The sequence below is a fragment of the Ammospiza caudacuta genome, chromosome 7 (assembly GCF_027887145.1).
Source record: "Ammospiza caudacuta isolate bAmmCau1 chromosome 7, bAmmCau1.pri, whole genome shotgun sequence".
NCBI lineage: Eukaryota > Metazoa > Chordata > Aves > Passeriformes > Passerellidae > Ammospiza > Ammospiza caudacuta.
Window position 1 is genome coordinate 214,256 of NC_080599.1, and position 21,117 is coordinate 235,372.

Below are 21,117 nucleotides of genomic sequence, written 5' to 3' on the forward strand. Positions count from 1 at the left end.
AACAGGAGGAGGGGGATGTTTATTCCATTGTTTTCATGGCCGAATGCTGGCAGGTACATTTATTCTGGGCAGTTTTTCCCCCCCTCTCCGAGCTGGGGGGGGGTTCAGTCCCAGTCTCTGGGAGGGGGTGCCAGGGGGGTGCCGGGGGGTTTCTTGTCTTGTCTTGATTCCTTGATGAGGGGATTAGCATCTCTGTTTGTCTGTCACGATAATTGAAGGCAGGCAAGAGGGGTCTTCTTTTGGAGGGGGAAGCCACCCCAGAGCTCATACCAGCCAGGTCAGGATGTAGGGAAAAAGTCCAGATCCATTGTTCAGAAAATGGCAGCACGCCCCTTTCGAGTTCAGCATGGCATGTTCTGCAAACACCACCTGTGAACACACTGAATAAGCATGAGACTTTCTTTCCCAACTGGCTCAACAGTTTTTAACCTTTCGGGGGTCTTTTCTCTTCATGACAATTGTGAGGTAAAAATGAAGGATTTTCGGACAGACTCTCACACGACTGCGTGACTCACGATTGTCTTGAGGGATCTTCATCAGCAGAACTCTGGAGTGCCGTTGATAAACCTTTGAGACTTGTTGCAAGTCGGTAGCATAACCCTGGAAAAGTAGGGATGACAGAAAAGAGGGGATGAAAGGAAAGAGAAAGAAAAGAAAAGGAAAAGAGAGAGGGAAAAGGGAACCAATAAACATAAACATAATTAATATTGATCATCCTAACAATTTTCACACGTGGTTATTCTTTTGTAACAATTTCAAAAAATGATTAATCATAACAATTTCAAAAATGGTTAATTAATTAAAACAATATCATTTGTTTAAAAATTTCAAAAATTATTTAAACAAATCACAAATAATCAAAACAACAAGCAAATCATAGTATAAGCATTGTCTTTTAAAAATTATTTTCTAAAAATCAATGTAACTTTCTGTAAATCATACTTGATAATTAAGAAATTGTTCTTAAGCACATATGCTTGATTCATAATTGTTTTGTGTCAAGTGTTTCGGGGACATCTATTGTATAGAGTACATCAGCTAAGCAGTGTGCATTGATTACAGTCGTTAATCTCCTAAGCTTTTTCATCATGTTCCAATTCATAACAAATAGGGCTGCTGACAAGATAAAGCCAAGCATAACTAGGATCAAAAGAACAACAATTGGATGGCACACACTGTTCAGAACACCTGTGGCAGTAGGTGACCACCCAAAGAGAGTATCCCACCACCTATGCTCAGCATCCTGCTTTACCCCCTCCATAACCCGGTGTATTTGTCTCACAGTGTGATGAACAGTCACCAGGGTCTTCTGTCCGCTCACCTTGATTTTCTCGAGGATGTCAACCAGGTCCTGATGCAGCAGCAGTTGTCTCACAAGGGTGAGGTTCATTCCGATAGGAGTGGGCATCAGCTTGTGAATCAGTGCGTAGTTTGATTGCAATAGGTAGTGAGAGGTAACTGGAGCTTCATAGGAGAAATCACATCCTACTATCTTAGTAAAGTTACAAGCACAGAAGCTTGAGTGATTCTTTGTATCTACGACAACATCTTCTACAAAAACAGAATCACATATAGTTCTAAAGCATGCACAGCCATTGCCTATGTGTATAAGAACTGTCTCAGTAGCCTCATGTGGATGGATCTCAAAATGACAGATGTTCTGCTCTGTGTCTAAACAGATATCCTGAGCTACAATTGCATTGCTTTCACAGATGAATGCTTGCTGTTCTCAGACAATACAAGTTTCCAGATTAACAGTTTGCCATTTGTCATTGACCTGATGGGCCCATCCCCTATATTCAGTAGGATAGAGAACAGCTCCATCATGGTTTAATCCTAATGCAATAACAGGGAAGACCAAATGTACAGAAGCATTGTGTATGGTTAAAACAAAAGCAGTGGCTGTGTTTGAAATGGGATCATAGGTAAAGTTCACCAGGTTCCACCAGGATTGGAATTCTCTTTCAAATTCAGTGGCACTGTCCCAGATTATTTTCCGATTTTCTGTGGGGAAGGTGCCTTCCTCGCCCTCTCTTATAATTGCAGTAGAGACTGCTTGCATCCACAATTGTGCCTGGATACAGCTGAGGGCTAAGGAAACATTGTTCTGTGTAGCACTAAGTGCATCAATTAGCAATTTGTGATCATTCACATTCACTCTTTCCCAATTTGGCAAAATGTTTGACAGCAGCCACTGGTGTGTCCCCAAGGCTAACAGAGATGACCTCAGTGGTTGCTGTAATTTGGTCAGGTCTCTAGTTGTAGCAGCCAATTTGTTCATTAGTACTTCAGAATCAAAGCTATTCAGAATTTCCAATCCTGTACCCACAACACCAGACACATCCCTTGGTGTTCTAATTTTAAAGGAGCTTCGTTTCCGAAGCCAAGTGATCCAGCCTTCAAAAGAAGTTTGCAGAAATGGAGAACAGGCTGGCTGAATATCTGAAACATTGTTCTGCATTAGCAATTTGACCTGTTTGAGAGACCATGCCGGATTGAACAATATTTGTTGTTGGCCAGTTTTCCTGATTACATAAGGTCCAACCTTGAAAATTCTTGGGATAATTATGACCGGTGGTGCGGGTGAAGTGGTGGCAGTGGTAACATAGGTTTCAGCATTTATTACAAATTTGAAAGAAAGGCCTTGAGTATCCTTGGACCAGAGACAAATTACCTCTGTAGTATGGGTTAATGTGAAGCTGTGCCAGCAATCCCGTACACTTGGATGCGTACAGATTTGCTTCTGTTTGTTTTCCCAATCTGTAGAAGCACTGATAGACATTGCTTTGCTGTGGAAGTGAAAGCTCCCAGGGCCCTGGGTTGCTTCAGCCGCCCCACCATGGATGTGTCACAGGGCATGGAAAGAGGGTGCAGAGTGACCAGGAGCTAGGCCAGAGCTCCTGAGGCCCTTGTGCAGTTTGACCTCACCCATTCACACCTGGCTCCCGTAGCATTAACCAACCCCCTTGCAATGCCCTGTTCCCAAAGCAGAAGGGGATCCCAGCACACAAAGGAAATGGTTCAGGTCTTTGCTCCATTCTAGATTTGGATCACGCCTTGGAAGATTTGGAAGTCCAGGTGAATGACACTTTGAATGTCATGGCAAATGCCAGAGGCAAGTTCTGAATTTCCCTTTTTACTGGCAAAATAATCAGTGTCCATGTGGCAAGAGCTCACCCATTGGTCATTTTTGTTAACGTTAAATCAGGGCTGAAGAATTCTGTAAACCTTGCCCCGCTCCTTTCAGGAGCACTGAGGGATCCCACAGGATTGCTGTCAGTGGGAGAAAGGAGCATTTAGCTGTCCATCGTCCTCCCGTGTGCAATGCCACTGTGTCCTTCCGTGTACTCTGTGCAGCCACAGAGAAGAGTATAATGGGCAGGGGCCAGGCCCAGGGCTGTGCCCCAGGGCTGAGCCTTGCCTGCAGCCTGAGGATCTCCTACAGTGCTACGGGTGATGTTCTGTCCTGCCTTTCTTTGCAGCTGAACCTGTTGGTGAAGGTGATGTGGCTTCCCAAACCACATCCACGACTGAGCCTCTGGGAGATGGTGAGGGTAGGTCAAGGCCTTTCCCCTGGGAGAGCTGCCAGCTCAGAGCCCAAAGCTCGGCCAGGGTGGCATCGCTGCAGGTGCCAGGACAGAGCCATGCACGTGTGTGCCCTCGCCCTGCGCGATCCCCTCGCCGCTCCTGCGGCTCAGTGGTGCCCGTGCAGCTGAGCAGAGATGGCAGAAGCTTCTGTGGCTGATGTGTTACAGATGTGTCTGCAGGGAGGACTTTTCCTGTCCCTGTGATGATTCCTACACAGAAGCCAGTCTCCCGTCGCAGGGGTGAGTAGTGTGTCCTTGCTGACCCCACAGGCTGAGCCCTTCTTTTGTGGCATCCATTCATGGGAAATGGAACCGTGTTGCTCTAAGGTCCTCCAAGGGGAAAGAACAAAGCTACAGGACAGAAGAAACTCCATGAGACCTCTGAACAGATGAGGGAAATGCTGAAGGAAATGCAGCAGGCCGGACAAGGTGGGTGCATTCCCTCAGCCTTCACCTGGGGCTCAGCAGCCGAGGCTTTGGTGGCACATCTGGCATGCTGAGCCGGGCACAGCAGGAAGGGATCCATGGCAGTCTCACTGCCCCGCTGCTGCTTCCATGCCCTGCAGGGCAGTTTCCCAGCCTGGCCTGGCTGCAGCTTCTCCCCAGCCTCTGCAGGAAGGCATTGGTCATCAGCTGACAGGCAGCCAAAACTGCACCACAGGCATGAGATGCCCTGCAATTTCCCATCTCCAGGCAAATCAGAAGGGGCACCTATATGGAGAAGGGAGAGCCCTTCCCTACCCAAAAAGTTAAAAGTGATTTCTTGAATCTTAACCATGTCTTTGAGAGGCATTGCCTCCTGAAGATGCCACCTCTCCAATGGGGAACAGCCCAATCTGATCCAGCTCTCTCTTTTCTTTTCTCCAGAAGCAGATGGAGAGGCTGTGCAGAAGGAAGCATTTCCTGGAGGAAGCAGTGGCTCATGGACAGCCTCTTCTGCAGTAAGGGAGGCGATGCCAGGCACAGCCACAAGAGGTAATTGCTGTGCCTCTGGGCCTGAGCCCTGCTGAGGCTTGAGCTGCCCTCTCTGCTGCTTGGCACTGCGGGCACAGCCCGGACAAGACGGGCACAGCCCAGAGGAATTGTCCCGAGCAGGCTCAGGGCACTCGGGTACTGAGCTGTCCTGCTGGGCTCCCTCCGTGGGAGACACGTCCCGAAACCTGGGAGCGGCTGCACGGGGTGCCCGTGGTGGGGAAAGGGCAGAGGGGGAGAGCAAGGCTCCAGTGTGTCCTGAGAGGGCCTGGTCATGTGCCCGTGTGCTGGGGGATTTGTCCCAGGGGAAAGACGGCTGGAGAGATAGAAGTTGGTCGAAAGGGATGGAGAAGGGGCAGGAGGGATGGAGGGGGACAAGGGCATAGCTGTGGCACTGCCTGCTGCAGTTCTCCTCAGGGATTTATCAAGAGTTGCAGCTGTGGAAGTGAAAGCTCCCAGGGCCCTGGGTTGCTTCAGCCGCCCCACCATGGATGTTGCACAGGGCATGGAAAGAGGGTGCAGAGTGACCAGGAGCCTGCCCAGAGCTCCAGAGGCCCCTGTGCATTTTGACCTTACCCATTTACATCTGGTTCCCATGGCCGTACCCGACCCCCTTGCAGTGCCCAATTCCCAAAGCAGAAGGGGATCCCAACAGACCCTGAAAAATGTTCTCATCTGTGCTTCATTCTAGATGAGGTTGCTCGAAAGTCTTCCCCATTAGATTGGTTGAGAAAAGTGTTGAAGCCTTTGAAGCCTCCTTCAGGTATGTTCTCACTGTCCTACACAGTAATAATTGTTGACAACTTCACAGCAACCAGGTTATACAAGCTACTGTGGCTGTTGTGTTACAGATGTGTCTGCAGGGAGGACTTTTCCTACCCCTTTGCTGATTCGTACAGAGAAGCCTGGCTCCCATCGCTGGGGTGAGTAGTGTTGTCCCTGCTGACCCCACAGGCTGAGCCCTGCTTCTGTGGCATCCATTGCTAGGAAATGGAACTACTTTCCCTTAAGGTCCTCTGAGAGGGAAGAACAAAGCCCCAGGACACAAGAAACCCCATGAGCCAAACAACATCTTGAATAGTGACAGAACTGCTCAAAGGGAATGGTGAGAGCATTTCCCTCAGACTTGTCCTGGGGCTCAGCAGCCGAGGGCTCTGGCTGCACGTCTGGACACGCCGTGCCTGGAACAGTGGGAAGGGATCCATGGCAGCCTCGCTGCTCTGCTGCTGCTTCCATGCCCTGCAGGGCTGTTTCCCAGCCTGGCCTGGCTGCAGCTTCTCCCCAGCCTCTGCAGGAAGGCATTGGGTATCAGCTGACAGTCAGCCCAAACTCACTAGGGATCCCCTGCATTTTCCCGGTCCCCAGTCACATCCTGAGGTGTGGCTGCTTGGAGGAGGGAGGACCATAGCCAGCCCCAAAGGCCTGGGGGCATCAGGATTTTCCTGATCCTTACCTATGTCTTGGACAAATATTGCGTCCGGAACAGGCCACCTCCTGGATGTGCAATGATTCCATCTGATCCAGCTGTGCCTCTTCCTTTCTCAAGGGATGGACAGAGGGGCTCTATGGAAGGTGGCATTTCCTGCAGTAAGGGAGGCGATGCCAGGCACAGCCACAGGAGGTAATTGCTGTGCCTCTGGGCCTGAGCCCTGCTGAGGCTTGAGCTGCCCTCTCTGCTGCTTGGCACTGCGGGCACAGCCCGGACAAGATGGGCACAGCCCAGAGGAATTATCCCGAGCAGGCTCAGGGCACTCGGGTACTGAGCTGTCCTGCTGGGCTCCCTCCGTGGGAGACACGTCCCGAAACCTGGGAGCGGCTGCACGGGGTGCCCGTGGTGGGGAAAGGGCAGAGGGGGAGAGCAAGGCTCCAGTGTGTCTTGAGAGGGCCTGGCTATGTGCCCATGGGCTGTGGGAGCTGTTCCATGGGCAGGTGGGAAAGCAGGAGGGAGGGACGGAGGTTGGGAGTGACAGCTGTGGCACTGCAGATTTCCCCAAGCATTTAGTGAGGGTTTCCTGTGTGGGAGGGAGAGAACCCCAGGGCCCTGGGCTGCTCCAGCTGCCCCTCCAGGCATGTTGCACAGGACCTGCAAAGAGCGTGGAGAGTGACCAGGAGCCACAGCCTCCCACAGCCTTACCCCACCCCCTTTCAGTGCCCAATTCCCCAAGGCAGAAGGGGATCCCAGCACACCATGGAAATGGTTCTGTAACATCTGTGCTCCCTTCTCGACTGGGATCATGACTTGGATTAGTTGGAAATGCTGGTGAAAGGTACTTTGAAGACCTTGCCAGATGTTGGAGGCAGGTTCTGAATGTACCTTTCCTGACAGAATAATCCGTGGCTGTGTGGCAAGAGTTTACTCCTGAAGCAGTTCCCTTAAATTTCACTGAAGGTGGATCAGTTCTGGAAACCTTACCCTGCTCCCTCCTGGAGCCCTGAGGGATCCCACAGGATCGCTGTCAGTGGGAGGAAGGGGCATTTAGCTGTCCATCCTCCTCCCATGTGCAATGCCACTGTGTCCTTCTGTGTGCTCTGTGCAGCCACAGAGAAGAGAAGAGAGGGAAGGGGCTGGGCCCAGGGCTGTGCCTAGGGGCTGAGCCTTTCTCAGCTCCTTTGCTGGCCCCAGAGAGCCTGCGCTGCTCCTGCTGCCACTGCCAAGCCCTGGCCCTGCCTGGGGATGGGTTTATAGCTGATGGCACCTCCAGGGAGTCCTTTCTGCCCCGACTGCCCCGCAAGGGGCTCCTTCCATCTCAGTATGGGGCCACTGCAGGCACGAGGTCCCGCTGGCCCTGCTCCTGAGTGGAAGGCAGAGCCAAGGAAGTGCCTTGGAGGGCACCAATCACCCAGATGCCCTCACTGCCACTTGGGCCTGAAGGAGAATCTTCAGCAGTGCCATTGGAGCTGTTGTGTCCTGCCTTTCTTTGCAGCTGAGCCTGTTGCTAAAGGTGATCTGGCTTCCCAGCCCACGTTCAGGATTGAGCCTCTGGGAGATGGTGAGGGTAGGTCAAGGCCTTTCCCCTGGGAGAGCTGCCAGCTCAGAGCCCAAAGCTAGGCCAGGGGGACATTGCTGCAGGTGCCAGGACGTGTGTGCCCTCACCCTGCACGATCCACTCACAACTTCTGCTCAGCACTGGCAGCTGTTTGGAGGAAGGTGGGCCCTGGCCCAGCTGAAAAAGACCAGATGATTTGTTGATTTTACCTGATTTTGCATAAGCATGATGTCCTGAACATGCCATCAAAGTCATGGAGAATTGTTCCTTCTGTTAAGGTGTACTTTTTGTTTCTCAAGTGATGGGCCAAAAGGCAGGACAGAAGGAGGTGTTTCCCCAACGAAGCAGAGGCCGACTGGGAGCCCCTGCTGCACGAAGGAAGGCCAAGCCAAACACAGGCACGGGCACAGGCTCAGAAGGTAATTGCTGTGCCGGGCTCAGCAGGGCTCAGCCCTTGGCAGGGCTGGGTGGGTGCAGCTCTTCCCCCAGAGCCTGCCCTTGCACGGCCCAGCAGCAGCCAAAGATGGAGGTGCCTTTGGAGCTCGTTCACAGCCCCGGGGAAAGGGGACTGGTGCACCAACGTCCCTCCCACTGCAGTTGCCCAGAGGCCCAAGGCACAGGATCAGCCCCGAGCGGGAGCCCTGCCGCAAGCCCAGGGCCAGAGCCAGCCCTGGCTCCTGACTGGGCAGGGGCTGCACCCCGGGTCCTGACAGGGCCTGACTCTGTGCCCTGGGGCGGGGGGAGCTGTCACGGGGCAGGGAGGCCAGGGCTGGCAGTGGCTGCTCAGGGATGGGTTTGGCCCGTGTCCCTCCAAGCAATGACTGCCCAAGAAGGCGCACAGCCCCTGGGTTCTCCTCCCGGCCTGCTGGGCTTTGTTGGGTGGCACAGCCTGTGCCAAGGGGCGGCAAGGTGCCTGCAGGCCCCAGCTCTGGGGGAAACCGAGAATGTCCTGCCCGCATCCACTATGCTGCCAGCTCAGCAGTGCAGCACCGCATGGGCTGACCCTCCCCATTGCTCCCAAAGGTGCAGCTGGAACCACAGCACATGTTCCTGATGCCCAGAAGGGCCTTGGAAGGGGTTTCTGTCAGGGAACAGGCTTCTGGCTAGGGTTACTGGCAGGCCTGCTTCTCTTGGAGCTGATATTCATCTTATGCTGTGTCCGAATTTGGACTTGCTGGAAGAGAAAAGGGTGAGTGTTTAGTTCACCTTTCCCTCAAACAGCTTCTTATGAATTTGTACTTTAGACAGTAAACATTCCCAGTGAGGCTGCAGTGTAGGTGTGGCCAGTCCATGATTGTCCAAAGAACTCTGCTGAGGGTTCTGCTGCTGCCCAGAGCTTTCATTGGCCTCCTAATTGCTGGGCCTTGTCCTGGGGGGCCCGCTGGGGCTGCAGCCAGTGCTGGCTCCCACTGAGGCTGCCTGGCCAAGAGCAGCCCCATGTATATCCCCAAGCTACTTCCATCTCCTTTTTGATCCTCTTCTGTTCCATCCCGACTTCTTCTATAGACCCCAGGAGCAGCTCAGCACCCTCCAGCCCCTCCTGAGACTAACATGTACTTTACTCTGCCCCTGAGACCCCTGGTCCTGCCCTCTAAAAAACAGTGAAGTTATCCCTGCTCTCTGCCAGGCTAGGTGATGGCCCTTTCTTTAGTTGCACTACAGGGAAGGTGCTGTCACCCGTGTTTGGGTGGCAGCAGCAGCAAAGCTCGGCCGGCAGCAGCACTGGCAATGCTCCATGGCCAGGAGCAGCCGTGGATGCCCATGATGTGGGCAGGCAGGAGTCAGGCAGGGGCTGCTGTGACCAGCAGCGGGGTCCCGAGGGCTGGGGGAGCCCAGTGGGCAGGCAGCAGCATGGGGCTCCCGAGAAAAAGAAACCCCGTTTGCTTAGTTTTTCAGTTTTAGAAATCAGAAATTTGTAGAAATATTTCAAAATATATTTTCTGTAGAGAGACACCCCCAAATATATCTTCCCAATTACTATAGTGTTTAAAGATTTTTGTAAGTAGTTTTAGAATCGAGAGAACAAATGACCCCATTTTGTCTTCACTTTTCATTCTTAGAAATATTTAGAAATATCTTTTGTAGAGAGAAATCCCCAAATGTTTCGTTCCTGTTTCCACAACACATCTCTATTTTTGAAACTAGTTTTAGAGTTCTGGAAAACATTTCCCCCTTTTACAATAAAAAATAAAATTGCATTTCAGTGGTAATCTTTATTCTAGGAAGAAGTAAGACCCCTTCAGCCAGCCAGCCTGCTGCAGAGGCTCTTTTCCCACAGAAGCTTTGTACCTAGTCACAACCAACATACGTAAAACCTTTTCCCAGATATTTCCTGGGATTTTTGACAAGCTCCCGTCTTAGTCTTCTCAGACAAACTTTGAGCACAGTGGGCATCTCTTCAAGTTACCATCTTTGTTTGCTTCTGGTGGAAGTCTCTCAGTTCTAGAGCAGGGCCTTCTCTCAGCTTCCTGCTGGCCCCGGGCTCTCCTCCCGGCCTACTGAGCTTTGTTGGGTGGCACAGCCTGTGACGTTGCTCCCACATGTGACTGAGGGCACTGCTTAAGCAGAACCTATCCATCCTCTCTGCAAAAGCATTTATCACTGAAAGACACGAGGTTTCTGAAATAATTTGGGGAAAGTGTTGGTCATGAAGCTTCTCCACCAAAAGTGAGCCTTTCCAGGTGATATCAGCACACCTCTCAGGGTGGGCAGGTGCCTTACTGCGCAGAGAACTGTCTCCCAACCCACTGGGCCTGAGGGGCATTTACTCTACCACAATGCCAAGATTTCGGCTGCAGCAGGAGGAGGAGCTGTGCTGAGTGAGAAGCTGAATCAGAAGCTTCAGAATGCTCAGAAAGTCCTCACAAATAGGTCCCTGTCAGTGGGGATGTGGATCATTCCTCTTGGGTTCAGGTGCAAACAGGGCATTTTGAGTAACATTTGCAGCCTGTACTGGCTCCCTCAGGCCGTACACAGGCCAAGGCAGCAAAGGAAACTTGGAAAAAAGCATTAATTCCATAAAAGTGGTGTTGTGAAAGCAGGAGATAGCAAAGCACTACTGAAAGCACGCAGTGTATATGATGTAAAATTATTGTTTATTGATATACTGCAACATATTGTTCTAATGGTGGGAGGGAAAAGAAATAATGATCAGTTATCTCATTAATAATGTTCATTTTCTCTTCCAGTATTGCATGCAGGTTGAGTTAACTGTTAAGCATGACAGTTGGGCTTTAATATCTCAGCTGTAGATTCCAGTCACAGCAGTCTAGTTTAATAATTGGGTTTCTTTCTCCCTCATTTTGACTATAGCATACTTTTGGCAATTATTACAATTCAGCATAGCACAAAAATAAACCATTTGAAACCTCACCAAAAATGGCAGCAACACAGAGCTCTGCTTAGCATTTAGTGGAGAATTCAGAACAGTTTCTTGGAAAACAAGGAATAGCTTCTCTGATAATTCAACAGCCACCATGTGAATGTGGACACTCAGTGAAAGCCAAGAGTGCTTCAGGTGAGCCAAGGCAGTGTTGAATAGGCTGCTGTCACTAAAAAAGCACATTTAAACTTCATGGGAAATTCCCTCTGAAAATGCAAATTCATATGTGGTTCTTTAGCTATAGGTAGTTCAGCCAAGCCATGGCAGTTTACCAGCAGTGGCAGAAAGTTGTTTTAACACTGCATCATCAAACTGTTTTGGAGACTTCACAGTCTGCCTTGGAATGGCTGTAGGTGCCAAGTGGACACAGCTTCTAGTGTGAGGAACTTAAAATCCTCCTTACTGCTCTTCCAGACTCTTTAAAGACCAGGTTTAACCTCCAGCATGAGCACAGCTCTGCAGAAGCTCATTGACGCCAAAACCTATAGGCATCAAGGCACCCAGCAGAAATCCTGCACATTCCCACCATGCCAGAGAGAAATGGGGCTTATTCAAGGACTGACAAATAGGCAAGATTTTGAGGGGTGAGAATGGAATGAAAATAGAAAACTTGAGAAAAGCCTGGTGTTTATAGTTTTGGGAGAAAGGGGAGCAGGACTGTAAGCTGCATGCTCACTATCTCCTCCTCCAGGTGCACACAGAGATGGAGCAGCCCCAGGGAGTGGTTTCAGGCATTGAAACCACTGTAGACTTGGAATCAATTCACAAATGAAAATAAAGACAGAAGAATCACAGAATCCCAGCCTGGTTTGGGCTGGAGGGACCTCAAAGCCCACCCAGTTCCACCCCTGCCATGGCAGGGACACCTCCCACTGTCCCAGGCTGCTCCAAGCCCCAATGTCAAGCCTTGCCCTGGGCACTGCCAGGGATCCAGGGGCAGCCACAGCTGCTCTAGGCACCCTGTGCCAGGGCCTGCCCACCCTCACAGGGAGGAATTTCTTCTTAACATCTGACCAAGTACCTGGTTACACAGACACCAGGAACTGTCTCACTCTGCAGCAGGCTGCAGTCAATGTCTGCTGAAATACGACGCACAGAATCCACCACAGGTTCCGCCTGCACACATTGCCTGCACTCCTCTCAGGACACAGCTCTCAAAACCAGTCCCAGAGTGCTTCTGCTGCCCAGGAGGAGATGGGAAAGGGCTGTGCCCTGGCTACAGCCTTGGCAAGAGCTCAGCAAGAGCCATCGGTGTTACCGCAGCCCGAGAGACAGAACAGGGAGAGAATTTCTATTTGCCCTTTGAAGCTGAGAAGGGACCAGTTTGTGTCTGAACAGCATTCCTTCATGCCTCCCCATATTATCTAAAACTAGGAGACTTAACAATTAAGCAACCCTCAGATGAATAATTGAGGAAAGCTAAAGACTGGAAAGATACCAAAGGCTTCCTTCACAGGACTGCAGAGTGATGCATTGCTTTGCAACTGCAGATAAACCAGGCCACAACCAACCTCATCCTCTGGCCACTATCTAAGAGCCAGAAGGAAAAGACTGGAAGCAAGAAAACACCAGCTTACTACAAGTTTTGCCCTGAAACTCCATTGGCACAGGAGCCCCAGGCTTTCCTGCATGATGCTTCGTGACTCCACGATGCTGTTACAGCCACGCTCAGCTGCTGCACAGCCCATGCATTGTTCACTTGAGCAGTCTGAGCCTGGGAACACCAGAGAGTATTATCAGAGCACAGGGAATGCTGCTCTAATTGTTGGTTTGCAATGTTATGTGGATAAATGATCATCTGGGGAAAGAAACATGGTGTATGTATAGCTAATCTACTTAGAATTTGTTGTAAATTAATCATATTGAATATTAAAAGTATTCCCTATTCTCACATTAAAATAACTCCTCAGTATTTTCATCTGATCTTACCAGAAATGATGAAATGGGACTTTGCTGTCCACCTCTCCCATTCTTACCTCTTGCACTGCCAGGAAAGTGCTAAATAGGTGAATTGCCAGCTCCCTGCAGCAGAGAGCTGATCTTCTGGGCCCTGTGACACACAGATGAGGGAGTCAAACCACAGAGTTCTTTGGAGGCTAAAATCCTGTGTCTCTGTGGTGCTCACAGCAGCTGGTGCCAGGCAAGAGGTGAGCAGCTGCACAGGTGACCCGAGGGCTGTGAGGAGTTTGAAATCCCACATGTTTTGTTCATGTGTCAAATCTGGGCTCTGTTTCCTGTGCTCACCCCATAAACTCCATAGGTGACCTTACTAAAAATGGCATCCCAGAGATCCCTGCAGATCAGCTAAGTGCAGATATCAGGTCAAAGACTGGACTCACTTACCTTGGAGATCCTTTCCAGCTTTTGTGATGCCTGACTCTATAAACTGAAGCTGATGTTTTGCTCATACTGCATTTTTGTCATAGCTTCTGAATCAATCCCTTCAGAACATCAGCTGAACAAGTATTGCTCTCCAGGCAGCTTCTCACACAGTAGAGGGATGGGCAATAGAAACCACACCATTTTTTTTACAAAGGTGTCTTTGTTCTTTTCTAGGACAATTTTGGAATCAAGTGCTGTAGCACAAACATGTTTCTTCAGGTTTACAATAGCCTCTCACCTTTACTCGTTCTGCAAAGCAAAGTGGGTGCTGAATACCACTCACACATGAATTAGTGGCCAATTGCCCAAAACTTCTCTTTCTTGTCTCCAGCCCAGCTTTAGGCATGACTCTGCACACTCAGAAATCACAGGGCAATGGAACATTTGTCCTCTTAACAGCAGTAATGCAAGATGACTGCAGAAGAAGTTTTACATTCTAATTAATACTTGGTCCCCAGTGATGCTCATGAGTGTCCTGGCTGTTCAGAGGTGTCCCAGCTCCCTCAAACACAACTGCACCAGCCAGGACATCTCATTTCATGGCTTGTGGCAGCAGAAACGCACTGCTACAAGGCTCTGAGGCCAGTGGACCGAACTTCAGAGCAGATAATCTCCAGCAGGGGTTGGAGGAAGAGTTCTGCTTTGAGCTCACCTGAAGATGATCAATAGCTGCACCCACCAAATTTGTTTTGTTGTTGCCCATCAGAACTAAGGAGAAGAATTTCTCAGGAGCTCCTGCCAACCATTGCCGTGAGCTATTTGAACTCATGTCCTTGTCCCTTTCCCAGGTCTGCTGTGTGAGGAGCCACCTCCACAGTGCTGTCAGACACCCTGGGGCCACCAGCCCCTCGCTGGAAGGGTTCCAGCCAGGTACTGCCAGCTCTGCGTGTGCTGGGGATGTCACCTCCTACACACGCACCTCGTAAACGCCCTATAAACCCCCGGCACTGGAGTGGTGCGTGTGCATTACTATCAAGGTATGTCACTGCTTCCATAATAAAATTCTTTCAGTGGGTTGTAAGTCAGGTATAAAACTCTCTTTGGGCTAAAACTTGGCATGTCCACATATGCAAACACACTCACACAGCCTGATTTCTGGGAAGGGGAGAGACTGTGCATTACTCCTGAATTCTGCACAGGGGCAGAGGGTATTCTCACGGGGAGAAGCTGCAGAGCACCCGCCAGGCCAGTGGGGGAAGGCAGAGACTGCTGGAAATGGGACGGCCACAAACCCACCCATCACTGCCATTGCAGCCTCCTTTCCCTCCCCCAGCTCCGGGAAAGGGGGACGACATCTTGTCTGCTCTTGGGGATCGGTAGCGGAGGGTTACATGTTTTCTCAGCTCTGTCTGAAACTCGGAGGGTACAGGGACACTTCAGAGTCCCCCTGCATAGGCTGCTTTAAAGGAGGAGTCCTTGGAAGCTCACCAGCACTAAACCTATCCTTTAAACAAGCTTTGCTTTGCAAGAGTTTGGATGCTACTTGACTGTTACTGCAAACTGCAGAGGGAAAACATGTTTGCAGTGCCAGGACTGTCCTGGGATGTTGTGTTGTTTCTGTAGAAGTTGGACTTTTCTGTTCCCCCTATCATGTAATGGTTCTGTGCTGGTTATCTTCTCCTTCCCTTGTGCTGCCAGTTATCCCAACTCCTTCCCAGTTGCCTTGGACACTAATGTATCCTTTCTCAAATCCCTCCCCGGTGCCCTGTCCGTCACTCGGCGCTCGCACCCTTCTCTCTAGAAACTTCCAGCTAGAGCGTTGAGTGATTGGTTCAGGGACCAGGGCTCCACCCTCAAGTTATCCCCATTGGGGTTCTCCCTAAGTCAATCTTTTGTATCCCGCTCCCCTCTAAAACTCTATTCGCCAGAGGGTTGACTCCTCCCCTGTCTCCCTCCCTCCTTAGAAGCTGTTGCGTCTTCCCCATTCCCTGTCCAGCTGTCGGTTCCCCTGGGACCCCGTTAGCCTGGATTCCCCACAGCTGGAGCGCGCTCTCTTTTTTCTGCCGACTGCAGCCAGAAGTCGTGCTACGTCCCGCCGCAAGGTGTGGCTGCTGTCACAGCACAGGGCGTTTGCTTTATGCGCTGTCCCGAGCCACGGAGATCGGGACAGTGCTGCCCTGCTGCGAGCGGTGCTGGATAGCTGGCCGGGCCGTCCGAGAAGGACAATCCTTCCGCAGCTTGACCGCTTCACTGGGACATGGCTGCTGTTAAAGAGTGTAAATCGCACTGCTCACAGAGGTCCCTCCTGCAGGGCCCTATCACAGGACTATCACAGGAAGAAGAAATCTGCCGCTGGAAGCTGCATGCAACAGTGCCTGCACAGTCAGTGGGAAGAGGGGAGGGATTTTTTTAAAGCATAAAGAAAAGGGGAGCATAGAGAAAAAGGGAGCCTCCTGCTTTCTCTTGAAATCTCCCCCAGTCTGAACAAGCTCTCTTTGGGGCTAGAGACTCCCAGAAGCAGAATGGGGCAGTGCCTGCTGTAAACACAGCATCCTTGTGATGTCTGCAGCTGCAGTTGTTTGTACACTTGACCTTCTGTGATAAACTGTAAGGACGTTTCCTTCATACTTACTTTGCAAATCTGCTAGGAAACACACCAAACTCCAGGCAGTCATTTGCTGTGATGTTTTGTTCCCTGAATAACACAAAAACTTCACCTTTATGTCAGTGTTCCTCTGGTTTGCTAGGTCAAAATCCACGTCTGGCCTGAGGGAGATGAGTCATTTGTCCGGGTGCTTCCACTCCCTCTGCAGCCCTGAGATGGTCCACATATAAAAGGAAGAGATATAGGGAAAGAATTGTAACAACATATTATCATGTAATGAGGTGGTAAAAAAGGGGAATGTAATTGAAAGTAAGGGTATTCTTCTTTAATTTCATGACACTATATTTAGTGATATTAGTGGTTTGAGCATTGCTGTACATCCTCGCAAGTAGAAATTATCTGGTTCCACCATGTGGACTCAGGAGAATATAACAGCTCCATCTTTTCAGGGAGGAGGCAGCACTAGGACCACAGTGATTGTTTCACACAGTAGACCTGAGCAAACAGTTTGCTCCAGCTCGGAGCATGGGCTCATCCAAGCCTAAGAACTCTTGAAGGCTAAATTATTAGAGATAGCATTACCGCAAGACCTATGATGGCTATCATGAGATAATCATCACACATCTGGATTTTTAAGACACAGAGCATAGTCTGGTGCTTTCCAGTCCCTGGTGACATGACCTAATAGCAACATGTGCCTGGAGCTGGGCTAGTGCAGCACTCTGTGCTGGGGGAAGGAGGCACTGCTGGGCTAGGAGAGCACACAATTGGCAGCTGTGATTTACACAAAGCTGTTTGTGTCTTGTAAATAGATTTCTTTTCCTTCAGTGGTAGGGAGCCAGGAGGTGCATTGGTCAGCAGCAGAACAGAGAACATCTTGGTGCAGAGCCAGGAGCAGGGGAAGGACAAGCCTTCCAGCACAGGGTACTCACATGGCTTTTGAAAGGAAGAGCTGCAGCAAATGTGGAAGGGTAAATAAAGCCAGGAAATCTTTTGCTGTATGAATGAACTCCCTGCTATTTATGATGCAGAGTTTCCAGGGATGTTGCTTTGGAGCTGGGCTCCTGCTGGGCAGATGATTCTTCCCAAACTGAGGTGGGTGCCATGTTATCATTCCCTGGCTCTACCTGTCCCTATCTGGCTGCTCCTCAAAGCTCTGGCTTCAGCCCAATCTTCTGCCTTCTGAGTAGCAAGGTTTAAATGGTCCTTATCATTCAAATGACTTGACTTCAAATTCAAATGATTTGATTATTTTAACAACTGATTAAATCAGCTCCCTCTGATCTAACGGTGTTGGTGTCTGGGAACAATGCAGCCAGGACTGAGATGCTCAGTACAGGCTGCAAAACCTGCTGGAAATGCAGGACAGTATTTAGGTTGTTTATGACACTCCCCTGCCATTTCCTCATGCTGTTCCTGCACCTGTACTGGGTGGGCGAGGCTGTGCATGCCCTTTGAGCTGAGATGAACTTTTGGGGTCAGCTGCCTAATGGCCAGGAGGTGCCAAACTGTTTGGGTCACTGGTGTCCTCTGCCTGCCCTGCAATTCATAGCCACCATTTCTCTCACCTCTTATTTCTTCTCCCTGGTACCTCTGCCACTATTTCAGCTTCTCAAACCTTTTTTTCTGTTTCTCCTCCCCTCTGGAAGTTGCCGGATCTTCTCTTCTCTTCCCAAGGAAGTGATGTGGGCTCATTTTCCTTCTCCAGTCTTCACACCTGGTTTGTTCCTTCCATGTGCTGGAAGATGCATTGGCAGATGGATGTGGAGAAAACATCAGAGAGTGAACCAAGTCATGTACACCAAGAGAGATTAGATTATGTTATCACTGGCTTGTTTAGAATCATGGAATCAGAGAATCCTTAAAGTTGGGAAAGACCTTCACAATAATCAATTCCAACCATCAAGCACCACCATCACTATGTTCACCACTAAACCACATCCCAAGTCCCGCATCAATAGGTCTTTTGAGCTCTTCCAGGGATGGTGATTCTACCAGTGCCCTGGGCAACCTGTTCCAATGCTTTACAACCTTTTACAAGAAGAAATGTTCCCTAATTTCCAATCTAAACCTCTCCTGGTGCAAGTTGAGACCTTTTCCTTTTGTCCTGTCCCTGTTCCCGTGGGAGCAGAGCCCCACCTGGCTCCACCCTCCTGTCAGGGACTTGTGGAGAGCCAGGAGGCTCCCCCTGAGCCTCCTTTTCTCCAGGCTGAAACCTGGAGAAACTCCAACCCACAGTTGGAGTTGATTCAGAGGAACCAACAAATCTGTTTTAGGTACTGTTAAATGATGCTGGCTGTTCTTAGTAGTAAAACCCAGAAAACAAAGGAGATATGCCCGGCAGCTCAGTGTGGTGAGTTGTGCTAGGAAAGAGCCCACTCCAGACTCCAATGGCACAAGCATCTGCACCAGATTTTGCCTGGAATAACCTCTGTGAATTCCTCCCTCAACTTATGCAGCTGAAATAATAACTGATCCACATGAACCAAATCTTGACAGTGGGTACATTTTTTCCCTACTGTTTCCAAACAAAAATCAAACATAAACAGTGAGAAATTATTTCATCTCTACTAATGAGTGGCAGCATGAGAAGTCAGCAATATGTTAAGAGTTACTTTTCCTGGAGTGAAGCAAGAACCCTTGTGATTGAAAAACTCCCTTTTCAGACTCAGAGATTGTTTTTATAAAGTATTAAAAAAAAAGTATAATGTTCCAAAATTCAGCCAGGAAAGCAGCGGTAATAATTCTTCCCTAATGCCTCTGAAATTAAGCTCCACTTAGCCTGAATTTTTTCAATTTGGAGTGTATGTATGCACAATATTGCTAACATATCCCTGCAGTAGATATGTGCAGTGTGTGCTGCACTGCCCAGCTGCTGGCTCTGTCACCCCAGAAACTGCTGCTCCATCCCCATGGGCTGCAGGCCCCCATTGGCAGGGCTGGGGCGTGGGGGCTGCTCCCCTGCACGGCCTGCCATGGATCCCTTCCCGCTGTTCCAGGCACGGCGTGTCCAGACGTGCAGCCAGAGACCTCGGCTGCTGAGCCCCAGGACAAGGCTGAGGGAATGCACCCACCCTTCCCTTTGAGCAGTTCTGTCACGATGTGCTTCAGGATGTATTTTGGCTCATGGGTTTTGTGGTCTCCTGTGGCTTTGTTTTTTCCACTCAGAAAACCTTAACAGAAAGTAGTTCTGTTGCAGTAGGCCATTTGTCTCGGTGCAGGGAAGACTCGAGACCCTCAATATGAGTGTTCAGTAAGCTCCGTTTATTGAAGAGAGCATTAGACACTTATACAGCAAGTAATAAGCTTAAGAATATTCTGTAAGCCAAGTGATCTATTGGTTAAACTATACCATCAACTTTTCCTCATTCTTTTGGGCCTACATTCCCTACTTCCCACATCTCTCTGTCCACCTGTTATCATACCCAGCTAAGCCCAAGGACATGCTATCTTACAGGTGCAGTACTTGGAATTAGCCACAGCCTTGTACTTTTCCAGTCTTTAGTCAGCTAAAATCCCAACACTTTCCCCGTTTTCTTTTGGAACATGCAAAGTTCTATGGGCTAACTGCATCACACTCTTTGCAATAGAAGAATAGGCAATTCTAATAACTATTACATTACAAGCAGTATTCTCAACTAGCAAGGTTTCTCTCTTACAAGGGATCTAAGCCAGGGAGACAAACTGAAAAGGCTATCACTATTTATAGGATATGCCATATGACAGATACAAAAAGGATTCTATGCTCTACAAGGCTCAAATCAAACTCAGGTGTGCCAGTACAACCTACAAAAATAAGCTAAAGGAGCAACATGTGCGCAGGTTTCATCTGCGTTGATTGTCTGGTAAGTTTGCTTTCCATTCTCAAACAGCAGATATACTTCAAACAGGAATAGCTTTACTCACAAATGCTTCTGATTGTCCCTTTTAACTAGAGTTTCTCGGATGTTCATGACAACAACTTGCACACAAGTCATAAAATAAATGTCTCGCATAAATCTATCTAACATCACTTAAACCTAATAGCACTTAAACTTAAAACACTTAAAACATTTAAACTTAACAGAACTTAACATCACTTAAACTTATCTTTACTTAAATGCAACAGAACTTTAACTTAGCAGAACTTAAATTTAACAGACCTTAACCTTATCAAAACTTAACCTTAACAGAACTTAAACTTAATAGGTTTTTAAATCAACAGAACTTACATGTAAAGTCACTTAAATTCAACAGAACTTAACTTTGACAGAACTCAACCGACTTTAAATTCTATATTACTTTAAGCTAATATAATTTAAATGTAACAGAATCTAACTTCACTTAAACTTAATAACACTTAAACTTAACAGAAATTAAACTGAACAGCACTTAAACCTAAGAGGACATAAGCTTAACAAAACTTAACCTTAGCAGTATTTAACATTTAATGGCACTTAATAGATAATTTAACTTAAACTACTTAAAAATGAATAGAATTTATTATATAGAATATATAGAATAGAATATAATATATTCCATAGAATAGAATATAAAATTTACTATAACTTACTTACAGGTTTAACTCTAAAATACTAAGGTAAAACAACTTTCTTCGTGTTTTTCCTACAGTATTTTTACACTTGAATGCACCTAAACATAAGAAGCTTGTCCAAGGTATACCTGTGGAAAAATTCTTTTGAATTCAGTGCTTGCTTTTACATGTACCACATCCAAGCAAGGCCCAAAGAATACAAAAAGCACACTTATTACATCTTACTTATACAATCGCTTTAACACATCTTTAACATTTTTAAATTTTTCAAAATACAATTTCAGAGTTTGATGTTCCACCGACTGAGTTATCTGGGCTTCTGATGTTTAAAGTCTTATGTTAATACAGGTGATTTTAAGACAGCATAATGGATGCTAAGCTAAACCGCCAAAATTTATCTCAACGTATTCACCACGCTGATTTCTCTATTTCTCTTTCACAGTCTCTGCCAGGAAGAACAAAAAGGAAGGTCTTTTTAATCTAGATGAGGACCGTCTTGAAAGCAAAGCTCTTCAGTGTCGCTTATTTATTATCACTGGTTTCTTAATTGCAGTAGGAGGGATTTTTTTTTTTTTGTTTTTTTTTTTTGTTGACAAGAGTCACATTTATTACGGCTGTTAGGTCTAAAACTGAAGCTTTTGCCGGCCGCAGGGCGGAGGTGGGAAAGTAGTCGCGCTCGGAAGGCCCTGGGATCGGGGCCACTGCTGCTCGTGTCGCTGTGGTGCGGT